Source organism: Grammomys surdaster, unplaced genomic scaffold, assembly GCF_004785775.1.
Source record: "Grammomys surdaster isolate TR1022 unplaced genomic scaffold, NIH_TR_1.0 363, whole genome shotgun sequence".
In the NCBI taxonomy this organism is placed as follows: Eukaryota; Metazoa; Chordata; class Mammalia; order Rodentia; family Muridae; genus Grammomys; species Grammomys surdaster.
Genome location: NW_021604782.1, coordinates 297,590 through 316,264, shown reverse-complemented (window position 1 = coordinate 316,264; position 18,675 = coordinate 297,590). Strand labels below are relative to the sequence as shown.

Genomic DNA, 18,675 nt, shown 5'->3' with positions numbered 1-18,675 from the left:
AGAGAGAGAGAGAGAGAGAGAGAGAGAGAGAGAGAGAGAGAGAGAGAAATGCACCTATATACATGTGTACACATGAGCAAGTACATGCAAATATTCTCTCTGCTGACAGCATACGCCAGTTTAAAATTTTTACCTAGTTAAACTAAGGAGATTATGGCTGTTGTTGTTGTTCTCTGATATTATTTCATTAAGTGAAACAAAATTGGGATTGTGGGTACTTATTTTAGAGATAATATTGCTTGTACAAACTTCTATTAGTGTAGCTTTTCTTGGCTGTTTAACCATCTGATAGAATGGCTATTAGGGAGTAGTTTTTTAGCACAACAATAATTTATAGCATTTTACTCACAGACATTCTAACAAGCTGATTAATTACTTTGGGGGAAAATTAATAAAAATAAATAAAAGAAAGCATATTATAAATAGAAAACCATTTATTTTATTGTTAAAATACCCAAAGAAATGGAAAGAGCTGACATGTTATCATAAGCACATAGTTGGGAGGAAACTCATGAAACCTGAAGTAGTGCTGAGCTGAGGTAGCAAGATTAGCTAAGGGCAGGGTGTTCTTACAGAGTAAGAAAAGGTGTATAGTCAGCCACTTTGGGCTAAGGAAGCTTTCTTACAGTATTATTAGAATGTCCAAGGGCATTTGAGAAAATTTCATCTGTATTAGATGCCTTAGGCATCCAGCTCTGGAGGTAGAAGGAAGTAGAGGCAGAAAATACATGTCTGTGTATGTGTAAGTCATGGTGTGATATTTATTTTTAGTTTGACTGGACTTGGAGTGACCTAGGGTATATGTTCCCCGATCGGGTTAATTGAGGAGAGAGAGAAGACCTACCCTGAATATGGGAAGCACAGTCCCATGGTCTGGGGACAGGAAATGAATGAAAATAGTAAAATGGAGGCCAGATGAGCATTAACATATCTTTCTGCTTTGGACTGTAGTCATATGACCATCTGTCCCACATTCATGTTATCATGTCATCATGGCTTCTTTGCAATCGTCTGTATCCCCTCAACATAAAATGAAATCATTCCTTCTTACAATAATTTGCTTTTCTCTGATAGTGGCTACAACAATAGGAAAAGCACTTAGTACACTAATACTCCTGTAACACTCAAGCAAGGATAGTCATATCACTGTTCTCCCTAGATTAAAACAGTATCCATTTCAACAGGTAAGTAGACACTCCAGCCTACCTAATGTGAACAGGGCCAAGAAAGCCACTGGAATCAGGTCCCAGAACATACTGAAGACCTTATGGAAATGCAGATCCTAAGCAGAGTATATCCAAATATATATAAAATAGCTTGTATAGATGGGAAACACTGAAAACATCTCCTGATCAGAGCAAAGGAATCTAAGTCAAGTCTTTCAAATGGTGTACCCATCATCACACCTTTTCTGATGCCTCTCATCATGCAGATTTCAATCATATTAATCCATATGATATGCATTTCTATTACATAACTCACTTATTTATTAATTTTTATTCCCCTTACATCTCAATCACTGCCATACATCCAAGTCCCTCCTCACAGAGACTTTCCCCTCATTCCCTCATCCCTTTCTCTTCTGAGAGGGTGAACCCCACCCCCACCCCACCCCAAGTAGTCCTCTACACTGGTACAACATGTCTGCATGGCTATACTCATCTTCTCCTACTGAGGCCAGACAAGGCAGCCCAATTACAGGAAGAGATTCCAACAGCTTTAGGAACAGCCACTGTTCAAATTGTTAGGGTACCCACATGAAAACTAAGCTGCATATCCGATCTGCTACATATGGGCAGGAGGCCTAGGTCTTGTGTATGTTCTTTGGTTGGCTCTTCAGTCTCTGAGAGCCACAAAGAGTCCAGGTTAGCTAACTCTGTTGATCTTCCTGTGAAGATCCTATCCCCTTCAGGGCTATCAATACTTCCTCCAACTCTTCTGTAACAGCCTCCAACCTCAGTTTGGCTGTGGGTCTATGCATCTGTCTGTTGCAGCTCTCAGAGAACAGTTATGCTAGGCTGCTGTCTGCAAGCATAACAGAGTACCATGAACAGTGTCATGGATTGGTGCTTACCCATTGGATGAGTCTCAAGCTGGGCCAGTTATTGGTTGGCCATTCCCACAGTTTCTGCTCCATCTTTGTCCCAGCATTTCTTGTAAACAGAACAAATTTTGGGTAGAAAGTTTTGTGGGTAGATTGGTGTCCTTATCCCTTTACTGAGGTTCCTGCCTGGTTACAGGCAATGGCCTCTTCAGGTTCCATATCCCTACTGCTATGAGACTCACTAAGCTAAGCTCACCTCCATTAACTCCTGGAAGTCTTCCCCATCCCAGGCCTCTGGCACATCCTCCAGATGCCCCACACTCTCACACACACAGCTGTAAGTTTCCATTCATTCTCCCGACCTTCTGGCCTGTCTCTCCCCACACCTGATCCTCTATACCCCCCATTCTCCTCCTCATCACCTCTCCCACCCAGTTCTCTTCCTCCATCTGCCCCCTATGACTGTTTTTGTCACCCATCTAAGTGAAATTCAGGCATCCTTTCCTGGGACTTCCTTTTTGTTTAGCTACTTTGGGTCTGTGAAGTGTAGCATGGTTATCCTGTATTTTATGGCTATTATCTATTTATATGTGAGTGCATATCATGCATGTCCTTTTGGGTCTTCATTACTTCACTCAGGATGTTATTCTCAAATTTCATCTATTTGCCTGAAAAATTCACAATGTCTTTGTTTTTAGTAGCAGAATAGTATTCCATTGTATAGATGTACCACATTTTCTGTATCCATTCTTCAACTGAGGGACATCCAAGTTGTTTTCAGTTTGTGGCTATTAAGAATAAAGCTGCTATAAACATCATTGAGCAAGTGTCACTGTGTTACAGTAGGGTATCTTTTAGGTACATTCCCAGGAGTAGTATAGCTGAGTCTTCAGGTAGAACTACTCCCAGTTTTCTGAGAAATCACCAAATTGATATCCAAAGTGGTTGTACAGGTTTGCACTCCCATCAACAATGGAGGAGTGTTTCCCTTGCTCTGCAGCCTCACCAACATCTGCTGTCACTTGAGTTTTTGAACTTAGTTATTCTTATAGGTGTACGATGGAATCTCAGGGTCATTTTGATTTGCATTTCCTTGATGACTAAAGACCTTGAACATTTCTTTAAGTACTTCTTGGTCATTAGAGATTTCTCTATTGAGAATTCTCTGTTTAGCTCTACACTCCATTTTTTCAATTATTTATTTATTTATATTTTAATTAATTATTTTATTTATTTACATTCCATTGCTGCTCCCCTTCCTGGTCCCCCCTCTAACAGTTCTTCACCTCATTTCCTCTCTGCTTTGCCTCTGACAGGGTGCACCCCCTTCCCACACCCGGGGCATCCTCCTTCCCAAGGGCATCAAGTCTCTATAGGATTAGGTGCATCCTCTCCCACTGAGGCTGGACAAGGCAAACTTAAGTGTCAGGGACCTTGGACCAGCCCCTGTATGTGCTTTGGTTGATGGCTTAGTCTCTGGGAGCTCCCAGGAGTCCAGGTAAGTTGGCACTATTGTTTTTCCTATGGGGTTGCCATTCCCTTTAGCTCCTTCAATCTTTCCCCTAACTCTTCCATTGGGGTCCCAGACCTCAGTCCAATGGTTGCATATGTCTCAGTCAGCTATTGGTGGAGCCTCTCAGTATCAGAGTTTACTGCCCACCCATGGTATGGATCCCCAATTGAATCAGTAACTGGATGGTCTTTATTTCAGTCTCTGCTCCATTTTTGTCCCTGCATTTTTTTAGGCAGGAACAATTTTGGGTCAAAAGTTTTAAAGGTGGATTGGTGACTCCACCTCTTCACTTGGGGCCCTGTCTATCTACTGGAGATGGACTCTTCAGGTTACATGTCTCCACTGTTGGGCATTTCAGCTAAGGTCACCCACATTGAGTCCTGGGAGCCTCTCATATCGCAGGTTTCTGGGACTTTCTTGAGGTTCTCCTTATCCCACACCCTGAGAAGCTGCATGTTTCCATTCATTCTTTTGGCCCTCTGGGCTTCTCTTCTGTCTCCCCCCCATACCTAATCCTGCCCCACTTTCCTCCTTCCTCTGCCTTCTCCAACCCAGAGGCCTCCCTGTACTCTGACTCCCATGATTATTTTGTTCCCCCCTTCTACATGGGATTTAAAAATTCTCACTTGGCCCTTCTTCTTTGTTAAACTTCTTATGGTCTGTGGGTCGTATCGTGGGTATTCTGTGCTTCTTAGCTAATATCCACTTATCAGTGAGTACATACCATGCATGTCCTTTTGGGTCTTCATTACCTCACTCAGGATAATATTCTCAAGATTCATCTATTTGCCTGCAAAATTTATGATGTCTTTCTTTTTAATAGCTGAATAGTATTCCATTGTGTAAATGAACCACATCTTTTGTGTCCATTCTTTGGTTGAGGAACATCTGGCTTGCTTCCAGTTTTGGGCTATTACGAATAAGGCTGCTGTGGGTATAGTGAAACATGTGTCCTTGTGGTACAGTGGAACATCTTTTGGATGTATACCCAGGAGTAGTATAGCTGGGTTTTCAGGTAGAACTATTTCCAATTTTCTGAAGAACCTCCGGATTGATATCCAGAGTAGTTGTACCAGTCTGCAATCTGACTAGCAATTGAAAAGTGTTCCTCTTTTTCCATATCTTCTTCAGTATGTGCTGTCACTTGAGTGTTTGAACTTAGTCATTCTGACAGGTGTAAGATGGAATCTGAGGATGTTTTTGACATGCACTTCCATGATGACTAAGGATATTGAACATTTCTTTAAGTGTGTCTGGGCCATTCGAGATTCCTCTATTGAGAATCCTCTGTTTAGCTCTGTGCCTCATTTTTTAATTGAGTTATTTGGGTTGTTAGTATCTAACTTCTTGAGTTCTTTATAAAATTTTTATATTAGCCCTCTATCAAAATGTAGGGTTGGTGAAGTGTTTTTTTTCCCAATGTGTAGGCTGCTGCTTTGTCCTATTGACAGTGTCCTTTGCCTTATAGAAGCATTTCAGCTTCATAAGAACCCATTTATCAATTATTGATTTTAGAGTGTGAGATAGTGGTATTCTGTTCAGGAAGTTTTCTCCTGTACCAGTGAGTTCAAGGCTATTTCTCACTTTTAGATTTAGTGTATCCAGTTTTATATTTGATGTCTTTCATTCATTTGGACTTGAGTTTTGCACAGGGTGATAGATATGGATCTATTTGCATTCTTCTATATGCAAACATCCATTTAGACCAGCACCATTTGTTGAAGATGCATTTTTTCCATTGTATAGTTTTAGATTCATTGTCAAAAATCAAATGTCCCTGGGTGTGTGGGTTTATTTCAGGTTCTTGAATTTGATTTCATTGATCAACCTGTCTGTTCCTTTATCAATACCATGCAGTTTTTATTAATAAACCCTGAGATCAGGGATGGTCATACCTCTGGAAGTTCTTTTATTGTTCAGGATTGTTTTAGCTATCTTAGGGTTTTTTTTCCATATTAACTTGAGAATTGTTCTTTCAAGGTCTGTAAAAAATTGTGTTGGATTTTAATGAACATTGCAGTGAATCTGTAGATTGCTTTTGGTAGGCTGGCCATTTTCATTATATTAATCACACCAATCCATGGGCATGGGAGATCTTTCCACTTTCCGATATCTTCCTCAATTTCTTTCTTCAGAGACTTGAAGTTCTTGTCATATAGGTCTTTCACTTTCTAGGTTAGAGTTGCACCAAGATATTCTTTATTATATCTGGCTATTGTAAAGGGTGGGGTTTTTTTCCCCGATTTCTTTCTGGGCCCATTTATCATTTGTATAAAGGAGGGCTTTTTTGTTTGGGCGACTTTTAACAACTGCTTCTATTTCCTTAGGGGTTATGAGGCTGTCTAGTTTACTTGATCTTCATTTAACTTTGATAAGTGTTATCTGTCTAGAAAATCATCCATTTAGTTAAGACTTTTTCCAATTTCGTGGAGTACAGATTTTTGAAATAAGACTTAATGATTCTTTGAATTTCTTCTTTATCTGTTGCTGTTTCTATTTTCATTTCTGATTTTGTTTATTTGGATACTGTCTCTCTGTGTTTTAATTAGTTTGTCTAAAGGTTTGTCAATCTTATTGATTTTCTCAATGATCCAGCTCTTGGTCTTTTTGATTCTTTGTATTGTGTTCTTTGTTTCTAATTGGTTGATTTCAATCCTGATTTTGATTATTTCCTGTCATCTAGTCCTCTTGAGTGTGTTTGCTTTTTTTTTCCCTAGAGCTTTCAGGTGTACTTTTAATTCGTTAGTATGAGAATTCTCCGATTTCTTTATGAAGGCACTTAGTGCTATGACCTTTCCTCTAAGCACTGCTTTCATTGTGTCCCATAAATTTGGGTATGTTGTACCTTCATTTTCATTCAATTCTAAGAAATCTTTAATTTCTTTATTTCTTCCCTGACCCAGAGATCATTGAGTAGAGAGTTGTTCAGTTTCCATGAATATGTAAGCTTTCCAGTGTTTCTACTGTTGTTTAAATCTGTCTTTAATCCATGGTGGTCTGAGAAGATAGAAGATGCTATCTCAATATTCTCGTATCTGTTGAGGCTTGCTTTGTTCAATTTGGGAAAAGGTTCCATGAGGTACTGACAAGGAGGTATATTCTTTTGTATTTGAGTAAAATGTTCTATAGATATCTCTGAGATCCATTTTATTCCTAATGTCATTTATTTTCATTATTTCTCTGCTCAGTTTTTGTTTGGATGACCTGTCTATTGGTGAGACTGGAGTGTTGAAGTCTTCCACTATTAATGTGTGAGATTTAATTTGTGATTTAAGTTTTAGCAATGTTTCTTTTACAAATGTGTGTGCCCTCATGTTTGGAAGATAGATATTCAGAATTGAGATTTCATCCTGGTAGATCTTTCTTTTGATGATTAGGAAGTATCCTTCCCCATCTCTTTTGATTCGTTTTGGTTGAAAGTCTACTTTATTAAATATTAGAACAGCTACTTCAGCTTGCTTCTTGGGTCAGTTTCCTTGGAAAACTTTTCTTTAGCCTGTCACTCTGAGGTAATATCTGTCTTTATTGCTGAAGTGGGTTTCTTAATATACAGCAGAATGATGGAACCTGTTTCCACATCCATTCTGTTAGCCTGTGCCTTTTTACTGGGGAATTGAGACCATTGATATTGACAGATACTAATAAGTAGTGATTGCTATTCCTGTTATTTTGATGTTGGTGGTGTTTTGTGTGTGTGTGTGAGTGTGTGTGTGTGTGTGTGTGTGTGTGTGTGGTGTATCCTTATGTTTCTCTTGTTTTGTTTTTGCTGGTATGGAATTACTTATTTCCTGTGTTTTCTTGAGTGTCGTTATCCTCCTTGGGTTGGAATTTTCCTTCTAGTATATACTGTATCACTAGATTTGTGAATAGATGCTCTTTAAATTTGGTTTTGTCTTGAAATATCTTGGTTTCTCCCTCTACAGTGGTTGAGTGTTTTACTGGGTATAGTAATCTAGGTTAGCATTTATGATTTTATTTTTTAGTGGTTACAAGATATCTGTCCAAGTCCTTCTAGATTTTAGAGTTTCTGTTGGGAAGTCGGGTGTAATTCTGAAACGTCTGACCTTGCATTTTACCTGGCTTTTTCCTTGCAGCTATTATATTCTTCCTTTGTTCTGTAAGTTTAGGGTTTTGATTATTGTGTGACAGGAGAACTTTCCTCTCTGGTAGAATCTAATTGTTGTTCTGTAAGCTTCTTGTATGTTTATAGGCATCTATTTCTTTAGGTTGGGAAAGTTTTCTTCTATGATTTTGTTGAAAATATTTTCTGTTCCTTGGAGCTGGGCCCGTTTACCTTCTTCTATTCCTATTATTCTTAGGTTAGGTCTTTTCATAGCATCCAAATTTCTTGGATATTTTATGTCAGGAACTTTTTAGATTTAATATTTTATTTTTTGATGTATCAATTTCTTCTGTCATATTTGTGCCTGCGATTCTCTCTTTCATCTCTTGTATTCTGTTGGTGATATTTGCACCTGTTGTTTCTGTTCTCATCCCTAGATTTTCTATCTCTGGGGTTTCCTCGGTTTGTGCTTTCATTGTTACTTTTATTTCCATTTTCAGGTCTTGAACAGTTTTATTTATTTCCTTTCTGTATTTCTTTGAGGGATTTATTTGTTTTCTTTTCAAAGGCCTCTACCTGTTTGATTGTGTTTTCCCATATTTCTTCAAGAGATTTATTTGTTTCCTTTTTAAGGGCCTCTATCATCTGTATAAGATTGGATTTGAGATCATTTTCTTCTGCTATAGTTGTGTTAGGATATCTAGGGTTTCCTACTGTAGGATAGCTGTGCTCTGAAAATAGCTTATTGCCATGGTTTTTGTTGATTGTGTTCTTTTGAGAGCCTTTGGCTGTATGGTTGCCTCAAGATGTTCCTCTTGTAGCAAGTATTAGGGAGCAGGGGGCTTATCTCAATGATCCTGGTATGGCAGGCCTCTGAGGAGTATCCTTGGGCTGGACAAAGGAACTCAGGAGGTGATGCAAGTCTCCCAACAGTTGGCTGTACCCTTGGAGATACATTGCAAAGTGGATTGGCAATGGGGAGGCAGGTAGAGAGATGGCCAGGCAATGGAGGTTCAGGGGAATGGCAGGTCACTCAGGGCAGCTGAGTGTGCCTCAGAGGATAGGCAGGAGAATTGGTTGCCAGAAGAGAATCTAGCCTGTATGATTCCAGATCAGTGGGTATTATGAACGTTGGTGGAGAGATCCCTGATAACGGAGGCCCAGAGGGAGAGCAGACTCCTTACCTGGGCATGCCCCAGAGGACTTGATAGGCAGGGGGAAATCTCAATTGAATAGCATTATTTCATAAAACATCAGAAATTTGATCTACTGTTCTCAGCAACTGATGGAGTGCCCCAGAGCACTGGTGGCATCTTCAGAGACCTCTCATGGAACATTGTGTTGAGAACATAAAGTCTATGCCACAACTAAAAGATCATAAGAAATTTTACCTATTTGCAGTTGCAAACATCCTGATGTGTGAAATGAGCCACAAGAACAGATTCAGCTAAAAAAGAAAATAAAAGCTTCACTAACTAGAAAATTTTCTCTTAATGAATACTCAGTGCTTTATGTTGTCAAATGCAAATAAGATCTTTAGAATAAACAAAGTGAGATTCTGGTGATATACCAGCATTCACATTCTACAACAGTATTAGCATCTGCCATTTATCCTTTTCCCCAGTAGTCCTGCAGATCTCTTGAAGATTAGGTCTTGGTAGACTTATGTATATTTTGTGCAAGAATCTTGACAATGTAACTTCACAGTTAAATAAAAACTGGAAATGGAAAGTTTTAATCCCATTCTAGTACAAAAACAGTCTAATCTGTGCCTGCTGTGCATATTCTAGATGATTATTTTACATGAAAGGCTGAACACAATTCTAACTAGAGTTTCATTTTTCAGAAGTAAGTTGCCATAAGCTTGAATCAGTGGTTATTTAGGAGATAGAAAATCAGACAGGTAAACCATACACAGCAGAATAGCGTCTAAGAAAAATGAAACAGTGATGGAGCCAAGGAGATGGTTCAGTAAGTAAAGTGCTTGCTGTGCAAGCATGAGGACCTGAGTTTGAATCCCCATCACCAACCTAAGAAGCTAGGCATGGCTATCTTTTGCCTTGCATTGGAGGATAGATAAACAAGGAAATATAGGGCTTGCTAGGCACTAGTCTAACTGAATAAGTGAGCTCCAGATTCACTGAGAGTCCCTGTCTCAAAAAATTAAATGGAGGGTAATTAAGAAATGTTGGCTTATAGCCTCCATATGCGCATGAGCAGCCTATGGGCATATACATTCAACATGTACAGATATATCACACACACACACACACGCGCGCACACACACATACACACACACATCATTTAATTCCCAATATCATCAAAATAAACTTTTTTAAAGAACCACCAGCCTGGGAGGACATAGGGAAGGACCAATGGCTCCAGCTGTATATGTAGAGGAGGATGGCCTTGTTGGGCATAGGTGGGAGAGGACATCCTTGGTCCCATGATGGCTGGAGGCTGAGTGAAGGGGAATTCAAGGGTGAGGAGGTGGGAGTGGGGGGTAGGTGGTGGCACATCCTCATAGTAGCAAGAGGAGGGGGAATGGGATAGAGGTTCCTGTGCAGGGGAGGGGGGATGGGGTAAAGGGATATCATCTGAAATGTAAATAAAATATCCAATAAAAAATAAATAAATAAAACTAACCCAGACCACAAGAAAAAAATCTCTCAACTTGTACTGATTCAACTTTGTGTCACAGCAATTCAATTCTCAACAACACAGACAAATCTAATGTATACATGCTTGGTCTGAAAGAGTGGATGACTACACAATGAAAATTCATAAAGCTGTGTACTTCCTCATGTTCTTCTATTTAAACATCTCATGGAGAGTTGTAGACATGTAAACACTCAGGTTGTTTGGCCAGGCCAAGTACTTGATATCCATTCTTGGAACCTGGGCTTTGGTAAAATAGTGTTGATGACAGAGTTTTTTTTTCAGACTTCATTTAGACATAGGATATAATGTAATTTATGTATTTTTTTCCACAGAAAGGTAAGATAAGAGTAATTTTGAGACCCCTTGGTCACTCCATGTCATCCTAAATATAACATGGCTGTGTGAAAGCTCTAGTGCTGTATGAGATGACCAAGGAAGAAAGTAGTGGAGAGAAAAACGCTGTTTGAAGAAAAGCTTCAGGAATAAGAAGTCCTGGTGTGATGAAGGATGAGATTTTTGGAGAGATGATCTGGAGGGAGAGAGAGAAAGAGAGAGAGAGACAGAGACAGAGAGAGAGAGAGAGAGAGAGAGAGAGAGAGAGAGAGAGAGAGAGAGAGAGACTCTCCTCTTTTGCCCTGTGTCAAAAACTTGTAGGACCTTGACTACCTTTCTGCAGAATTAATTTCAAAATTTTAAAGTTGATAATTTTTATATACAATGCCTAACTTCTACATTGTGACCAGAGAGGACAACAAAGTCAGACAGACTAGGAAATGTGTGTTGGGGGATGGGATGTGTAGAGTGTGTGTGTGTGTGTGTGTGTGTGTGTGTGTGTGTGTGTATGTATGTATTCTGATCAAACTAACCTTGCAGGCCAGTAAGATGGTTCAGCACATAAAGCTAAAGGACTGAGCTCTTCTCTGTAACTCTTATGTCCTGTTTTCTTTCTGGTGCTCCAATAGATGCATGACCAACGGCTGCATAAGGAAGAAAGATTTTGTTAGTTTCCACTTCCAGATTACTGACCTTCATTAATAGAAGTCAGGGCAGGAATGTAAACAAGAACACTAAGTTTAAATAATGTGAATTTTTCAGTAGTTTTAAATTCTATTTTTTTAAGTTATTGTTTTAGTGGAGAATTTTGTATAGTGTGTCTTGATCACATTCACCTTCCTTCTCCCAAATTCCCAGATTTATTCTTTCCTCATTTCCCACCCAACTTTATTCCTTATTCCCCATCAAGGCTAATTTGTGTTATCCAAGAGTTCTTAGATATGTGTCCTTTCGCTGGAGCATGTTCAACTTATCAGAGGCTATTCTTTTAGGGAAAAATTGACCCACCCTTTTGCAGAACCTAAGAATTGCTAATAGCTCCTGGACTAGGGATCTAACTTTATGCTCTCCTCCCCTCTCTGTGCTCAGATTCGGTCTGTCTTGGACTTTTGCATAGGTCTTATGCATGCTGTCACAGCCTCTGTGAGTCCCTATGTTCAGCTGCCCTTCATGTCTGAAGTCATTGTTCCCTTGTAGTCATCAACTGCCTGTGGCAAACTTTTACTGGCCCCACTTCTGTAGTGATTGCTGAGTCACTGGAGGATTTTGTGCAATAGGAATATTCCATTTAGGGCTGGACACCCAGCAGCGTTTTAATCCATGGGTCTTAGTTATCTATAGGTCTCTCTGCTGCTCATTATCTACTACAGATAGAATCTTCTGTCATGAGGGCTGATAAATTCCTTAAATTGAGAATATAATAATTGAGCATTACAAGCTGGTTTAGTACTAAGCCCATTAAGTAGGATAAGAGTAGTAAATTCTCTTCCCAGGTCTATGTTCTATGTAGCCACAAGTTCTTGACACAGTGATGGTGCCAGGTACTTGTTTCATCTTATGGAGCAAGACATAAACCCAATCAGAAAGTGGTTGGTTACTCCCACTCTATTTGCCACACTATTACACTTGTGGAGCATCTTTTCAATCCAGATGTTTATGTAGCTCATAGGGACCACACCTGGATAAGAATGACAATTACTTTTCTCCTCCAATAGTGCATATAACACTCTAGAACTATACAAGCTAGTCTCTAACAATGAAATTTCCAGGTCAATAACAGCTTAACTTCTCCATGGTCTGTGACTCAAGTATGTGATGTCTTTAGCAATAGGGATCTTACCATCAAGTCTGAAAGGTAATGAAGAATACTGGCAATAGCTTACAATGTTTAGGGTCTTTGGAACCTTACTGTTTAATGCCAAAAATAACCCATTAATGTCAGTAATCTTTTTATTTGTTAGCCTCTGGTGTGTAATATTGCTATTGTTTCCCCCATTGTATAATGACTACATTACAACTCTTTTTACATATGTATATAGATATATTTTAGGAAGTTCCTATAATAGTATGTTTCAGTATGTCTTTTTGAAAAATATTTAGTGCCATTTACTGTCTACCATTTTCCTTCTTCTACCTTGTTTGTTCCTCTTATACCCTACTGTAGCCCTTCCTAATTCATAATTTCCTTTTAATACCTTATACTATCTCCTTCCCTTAAAAGTCCTCCCTATTAACCTTTAGAAATTTCCCAACATGTACATGTATTCCAAATAAAATACAAATATCTGAATATGCAAATCTAGCATCCACAAATGAGAGAAAATATGTGACATTTGTTCTTCTGGGCCTAGTTCCCTCATTCAGGATGCCTATTTCTAGTTCCATCCATTTACCTGTAATTTTCACAATTTCATTTTTTCTCAATAACTAAGTAATACTCCTTTTTTAAAAATATGCCACATTTTCATTATCCATTCACTGGTTGATGGACATCTGGGCTTTACATAATGAGAAAAATTTTACCAGTTATAGATAAGACAGTGGGTTAGTATCTATACATGATAAGGAAAGTTTTTTTTTCTTTTTTTTTTATTTTTTCTCAAATCGTAATTAATTCACACAGGGGTTATAAACACAGAAAGGCAGGATGTGGGGAAGGGAATGACACTGGAGTGTGGGTGTTCAGGGGGAATACAGATATCTTTAGAACCGGGTATCGGCTGGGTGAAGATTCAGGGGAAAATTCACTATGACTGCCTATGACTCACTTGTCCTTATCTAAGTTGGTATTGTCTGCCAAGGCTACCTATTTACAAGGTTTATAACTACTCAGGCTTATAAATTTCCACAAAAGCTGCCTGTTGACATTAGCTTATAGCCATCTGTTTCAATGTTTTTCCACTGAGACCCAAGACTTGGTGTTAGTCTACATGTATGACAGGCCTATTGCTGATTTTAGGCCTATGACTGGTTTTAGGCCTACAGTGTGTAAGCAGGGCTGCCCCTGACATCTCCTCCCTTCTCTAAGTATAGAAGGGCTGTGGCAATTCTAAACTTGTGAAGGCAGGGATAGAGGCCTGACCTCCAGTATTTGAAGGGGACCTTGTAATGGCTCCAGTCCCCCTGTCGTTGTCCAGTGAGGCATGAGGGCCATACCCATCCCGATGTCTTTTTCCTGGAGAGGGGATACTTTTGACATCAACCCCTATGCAGTCAGGCTTGTCCCTCAGGGAACTCAGATAGATATTTTTATCTTTTATTGATATTCCCTTGCAGTGCTTAGCCTCGAAGACTAAGCAAGAATTCAGATCGCCTGTCAGAGGGGGTTCTGGGTGGCCTCTCTCTGCTTGGTCTAGGGGCAGAAGTCCCTCCTTTTAGGTTGGGTGGAAATGGGTTTTGGAAACACCCTGTATAAAGTAACAACCTCATCTTGAGTCTCGTAGTCCACCATAGCTAACTTATGATAATGTATCTGAGTAGGTTTTGCTACCAAATTATTTATCTGTTGTATCACAGAGTTAGTCCGCCTATTTGAGGGCCAGGGACCAGCAGAAAAAAAGCAAAAAGAACCCAAATAATGGTCCCAAGATGGAAGGAAATAGGGTTGACAACATTGGAGAGGCTGCAAACCAATTCTTGTACCAGCATTCATCTGTCTCTTTCTCTCTCTGATTTTTCTTAGGGCCTTCACTACCTATTTCATGCTCTCCTTAACCCTCCTTGTCTTGTCTATGTAAAGGCAACCTTCTTCTTTGAGGGTTGTACACAGTCAAGAGCTGTATACAGCCTTTTCTATTGTACTAGAGTAAATCAAGTCCAATAAGGATCTTTGCGATTTTAGGAGGTCTCTTCAGACGGCGAAACGAGGGATTTCTTCAGATTAGTGATGTCAATCTCTAGCTGTTTGAAGTTCTTGTCAGTGGCCCTTCAAAGGTCTGAGAAGTATAAGTTTGGAGGCCAGCATCTGGATTAGAACTTCTAACAGCAGACATCACCGGTGATTCATTTTTACCAGGAAAGGAAAAAGAAGGGGATTCTCAGGGAGATTTCTCTTCCCTGGATGTAAATTGTTATTCATCGTATTTATGGTTGGGCCTGGCTTTGTGGGGGTATCTATTTTTTTTCATTAATCTTTTTGGTACCCGGTTAGCTGTGCCTTCTGTGGTATCAGACAGGCATATCAGTCCTCAGCCCCATAAGGGAACTGGGTCTGGGCTATTCCCTTTAAGGGTAAGAGGGTCCTTCCCCATATCTGTGGCAAAGTTTTGTTGGTCTTGGTGGTGCCAGAGGCAGTCAGCAGCAGATTTGCCATGAGCTTTCAGCTTTAGAGAGATAAAAGTGAACAAGACATGATGGAGAGTATTTCAGGGGGACTCCTTCTGAGGTGGTACCGTTCCCTCTCTTTTGTTTTCAAAGCCAATTTTTCAGAGTTCTTGTAAAATCAGGGCAGAAGTGCCAACAGTCGCTCCTTCCACACTCAGAGAGTCATGAAGACCCTATTTAAGAATATATAAAATCTATATTAATAATCTTTTGTCAAAGGACTGTTATAGCACCTGCCAACAACTAATCAGACTATATAATATATCGATTACTAATAGCTTCTTCTACTTTTTGTGGGATTACCTCTCTTTTGTCAATTAATTGTTGAGGAAAATTAGGGTTTACCTCTCTCTTGAGAATATTGAACAGAGACTTAAATTCTTTTGTGGAGAGCTTAAAATAGGATCTTAGCCAATTAGCAACTCCTAGAAACTTTTGAAAATAATTTAAAATAAGTAATCTCTCTCTCTCCCTCTCTCTCTCTTTTTAGACCCTTTATCTCTGTGGTTTTTTTTACTGGATATTATATGTATTTACCTTTCAATGTTATCTCCTCTCCCGTTCTCCCCCAAAACCCCTTATCCCATACCCCCTCCTCCTAATTTTTGTGAGGGTGTGCTCCAAACATCCTCCCAGTCCCATCTCCCTGATCTCGAATTCCCACACAGTAGGGGATCCAAACTTTCGGGGACCATGGCCCTCCACTTTCACTGAAGTCTAACAAGGTCACCTCAATTCCCTATACAGGTGCATGAGTCCCTTCCTTTGTGCTCTCTGGCTGGCAGTTTAGACTTTGGGAGCTCTGGTTGAAACTTTTGATACTCCTTCTAGAAAGGACCAAAGCATCCACACTTTGGTCTTCCTTCTTCTATGTGAGTTTTATGTGGTCTATACGTAGTTTCTTGGAAATTGTGAGCTTTTGGGCTAATATCCACTTATCAGTGAGTGCATACCATGTATGTTCTTTTGAGATTGGGTCACCTCACTCAAGATGATATTTTCCAGCTCCATCCATTTGCCTAAGAATTTCATGAACTCATTGTTTATAATAGCTGAGTAGTACTCCATTGTATAAATGTACCACATTTTCTGCATCCATTCTTCTGTTGAAGGGAATCTGGGTTTTTCCAACTTCTGGCTATTATAAATACGGCTGCTATGAACATGGTGGACCATGTGTCCCTGTTGTATGTTGAAATGTCTTTGGGGTATGTGCCCAGGAGTGGTATAGCTGGGTCCTCAGGTAACACTATGTTCAATATTCTGAGATACCGCCAGACTGCCTTTCATAGTGGTTGTACCAGTTTGCAATCCCACCAACAGTGGAGGAGTGTTTTCTTTCTCCACATCTTCGCCAACATGTGCTGTCACCTGTGTTTTTGATCTTAGCCATTCTGACTGGTGTGAGGTGGAATCTCAGTGTTGTTTTCATTTGCATTTCCCTGATGACTAAGGATGCTGAACACTTCTTTAGGTGCTTCTCAACCATTCGAGCTTCCTCAGTTGAGAATTCTTTGTTCAGCTCTGTGCTCCATTTTTTAATAGGGCTCTTTGATTGTCTAGAGTCTAATTTCTTCAGTTCTTTGTATACCTTGGATATTAGCCCTTTATCAGATGTAGTGTTGGTGGAGATCTTTTCCCAATCTGTTGGTTGCCACTCTGTCCTATTGACTGTGTCTTTTGCTTTACAGAAGCTTTGCAGCTTTATGAGGTCCCATTTGTCAATTCTTGGTCTTAGAGTACAGGCCATTGGTGTTCTGTTCAGGAACTTTTTTCCTATGCCTATGTGTTCCAGGCTTTTCCCCAGTTTCTCTTCTATTAGTTTCAGTGTGGCTGGTTTTAGGTGGAGGTCCTTAATCCACTTGGAATTGAGCTTTGTACAAGGAGATAAGTATGGATCAATTTGCATTTTTCTACATGCTGACCACCAGATGGACCAGCACCATTTGTTGAAAATGCTGTCTTTTTTCCACTCGATGATTTTAGCCTCTTTGTCAAAGATCAAGTGACCATAGGTATGGGTGTTCATTTCTGGGTCTTCTATTCTATTCCATTGATCCTCCTGCCTGTCTCTGTACCAATACCATGCAGTTTTTATCACTATTGCTTCGTAGTACAGCTTGAAGTTCTTTTATTACTGAGAGTGGTTTTCACAATCCTGGGTTTTTTGTTATTCCAAATGAATTTTAAGATTGCTCTTTCTATCTCTGTGAAAAAATGAATGGGAATTTTGATGGGGATTGCATTAAATCTGTAGATGGCCTTTGGCAAAATAGCCATTTTTACTATATTAATCCTTCCAATCCATGAGCATGGGAGATCTTTCCATCTTCTGAGATCTGCTTCAATTTCTTTCTTCAGGGGCATGAAGTTCTTGTCATACAGGTCTTTTACTTGCTTGGTTAGGTTGACACCAAGGTATTTTATATTATCTGTGACTATTGTGAAGGGTATCATTTCCATAATTTCTTTCTCAGCCAGTTTATCTTTTGAGTAGAGGAAGGCTACTGATTTACTTGAGTTAATTTTATATCCAGCCACTTTGCTAAAGTTGTTTATCAGGTTTAGGAGTTCTCTGGTGGAAGTTTGGGGGTCACTTAAGTATACTATCATATCATCTGCAAATAGTGAGATTTTGATTTCTTCCTTTCCAATTTGTATCCCTTTGACCTCCTTGTGTTGCCTAATTGCTCTGGCTAGGACTTCCAATACTATATTAAATAAGTAGGGGGAGAGTGAGCAGCCTTGCCTAGTCCCTGATTTTAGTGAGATTGCTTCAAGTTTCTCTCCATTTAGTTTGATGCTAGCTACTGGTTTGCTGTACATTGCTTTTACTATGTTTAGGTATGGACCTTGAATTCCTGACCTTTCCAAGACTTTTATCATGAAGGGGTGTTGAATTTTGTCAAATGCTTTCTCAGCATCTAGTGATATGATCATGTGGTTTTTTTTCTTTGAATGTGTTTATATAATGGATTACATTGATGGATTTCCGAATATTGAACCAACCCTGCATTCCTGGGATAAAGTCTACTTGATCGTGATGGATAATTGTTTTGATGTGTTCTTGGATTCGGTTCGCTAGAATTTTATTGAGTAATTTTGCATCAATGTTCATAAGGGAGATTGGCCTGAAGTTCTCTTTCTTTGTTGGGTCTTTATGTGGTTTAGGTATGAGCGTAATTGTGGCTTCATAGAATGAATTGGGTAGTGTAGGATAAGGCAGTTTTTAAAAACAGACATCAAGAAGACAAACAATGGAAAATTAAAAGGTGACATTGAACTAAACAGAGTTCTCAAAAGATGAAATACAAATGGCTGAGAAACATCATTTAAATGTTCAGCACCCTAGACCTTCAGGGAAATGAAAATTAAAGTAACTACTATTTCATCTAACCCCAATGAGGATGGCTAAAGTTGAAAAAGAAAGAAAAAGACACCAAATGTTGTCATGGATATGGAAAGAGAGGTGCAATTATTTACCATTAATACAAGTGCAAATTGCTGCAGCCACTATAGGAAGCAGCGTGGAGATTTCTTTAATAGCTTTTCCAGAATATGAAGCTAGTACCATTCTTAGGAATATACTCAAATGACTTTATATTCTACTACAGAGATACTCATCCATGTTCACTGCTACTGTATTCACAGTACCCAGGAAGTGGAAGCAGTACAAATGTTCATCCATTTTGATTCTTATATTCACTTTGGAAAACTTCAGTTCTGAAATGGGAAAGC

At 39.4% G+C, this 18,675-nt stretch overlaps 1 protein-coding gene across 2 annotated transcripts in view; it reads left to right on the top strand.

The window, feature by feature from the left end:
• The window catches only part of Grin3a (glutamate ionotropic receptor NMDA type subunit 3A), a 192,443-nt gene that overhangs the window by 77,097 nt on the left and 96,671 nt on the right, over positions 1–18,675 (top strand). The gene's annotated exons all lie outside the window — the stretch shown is intronic.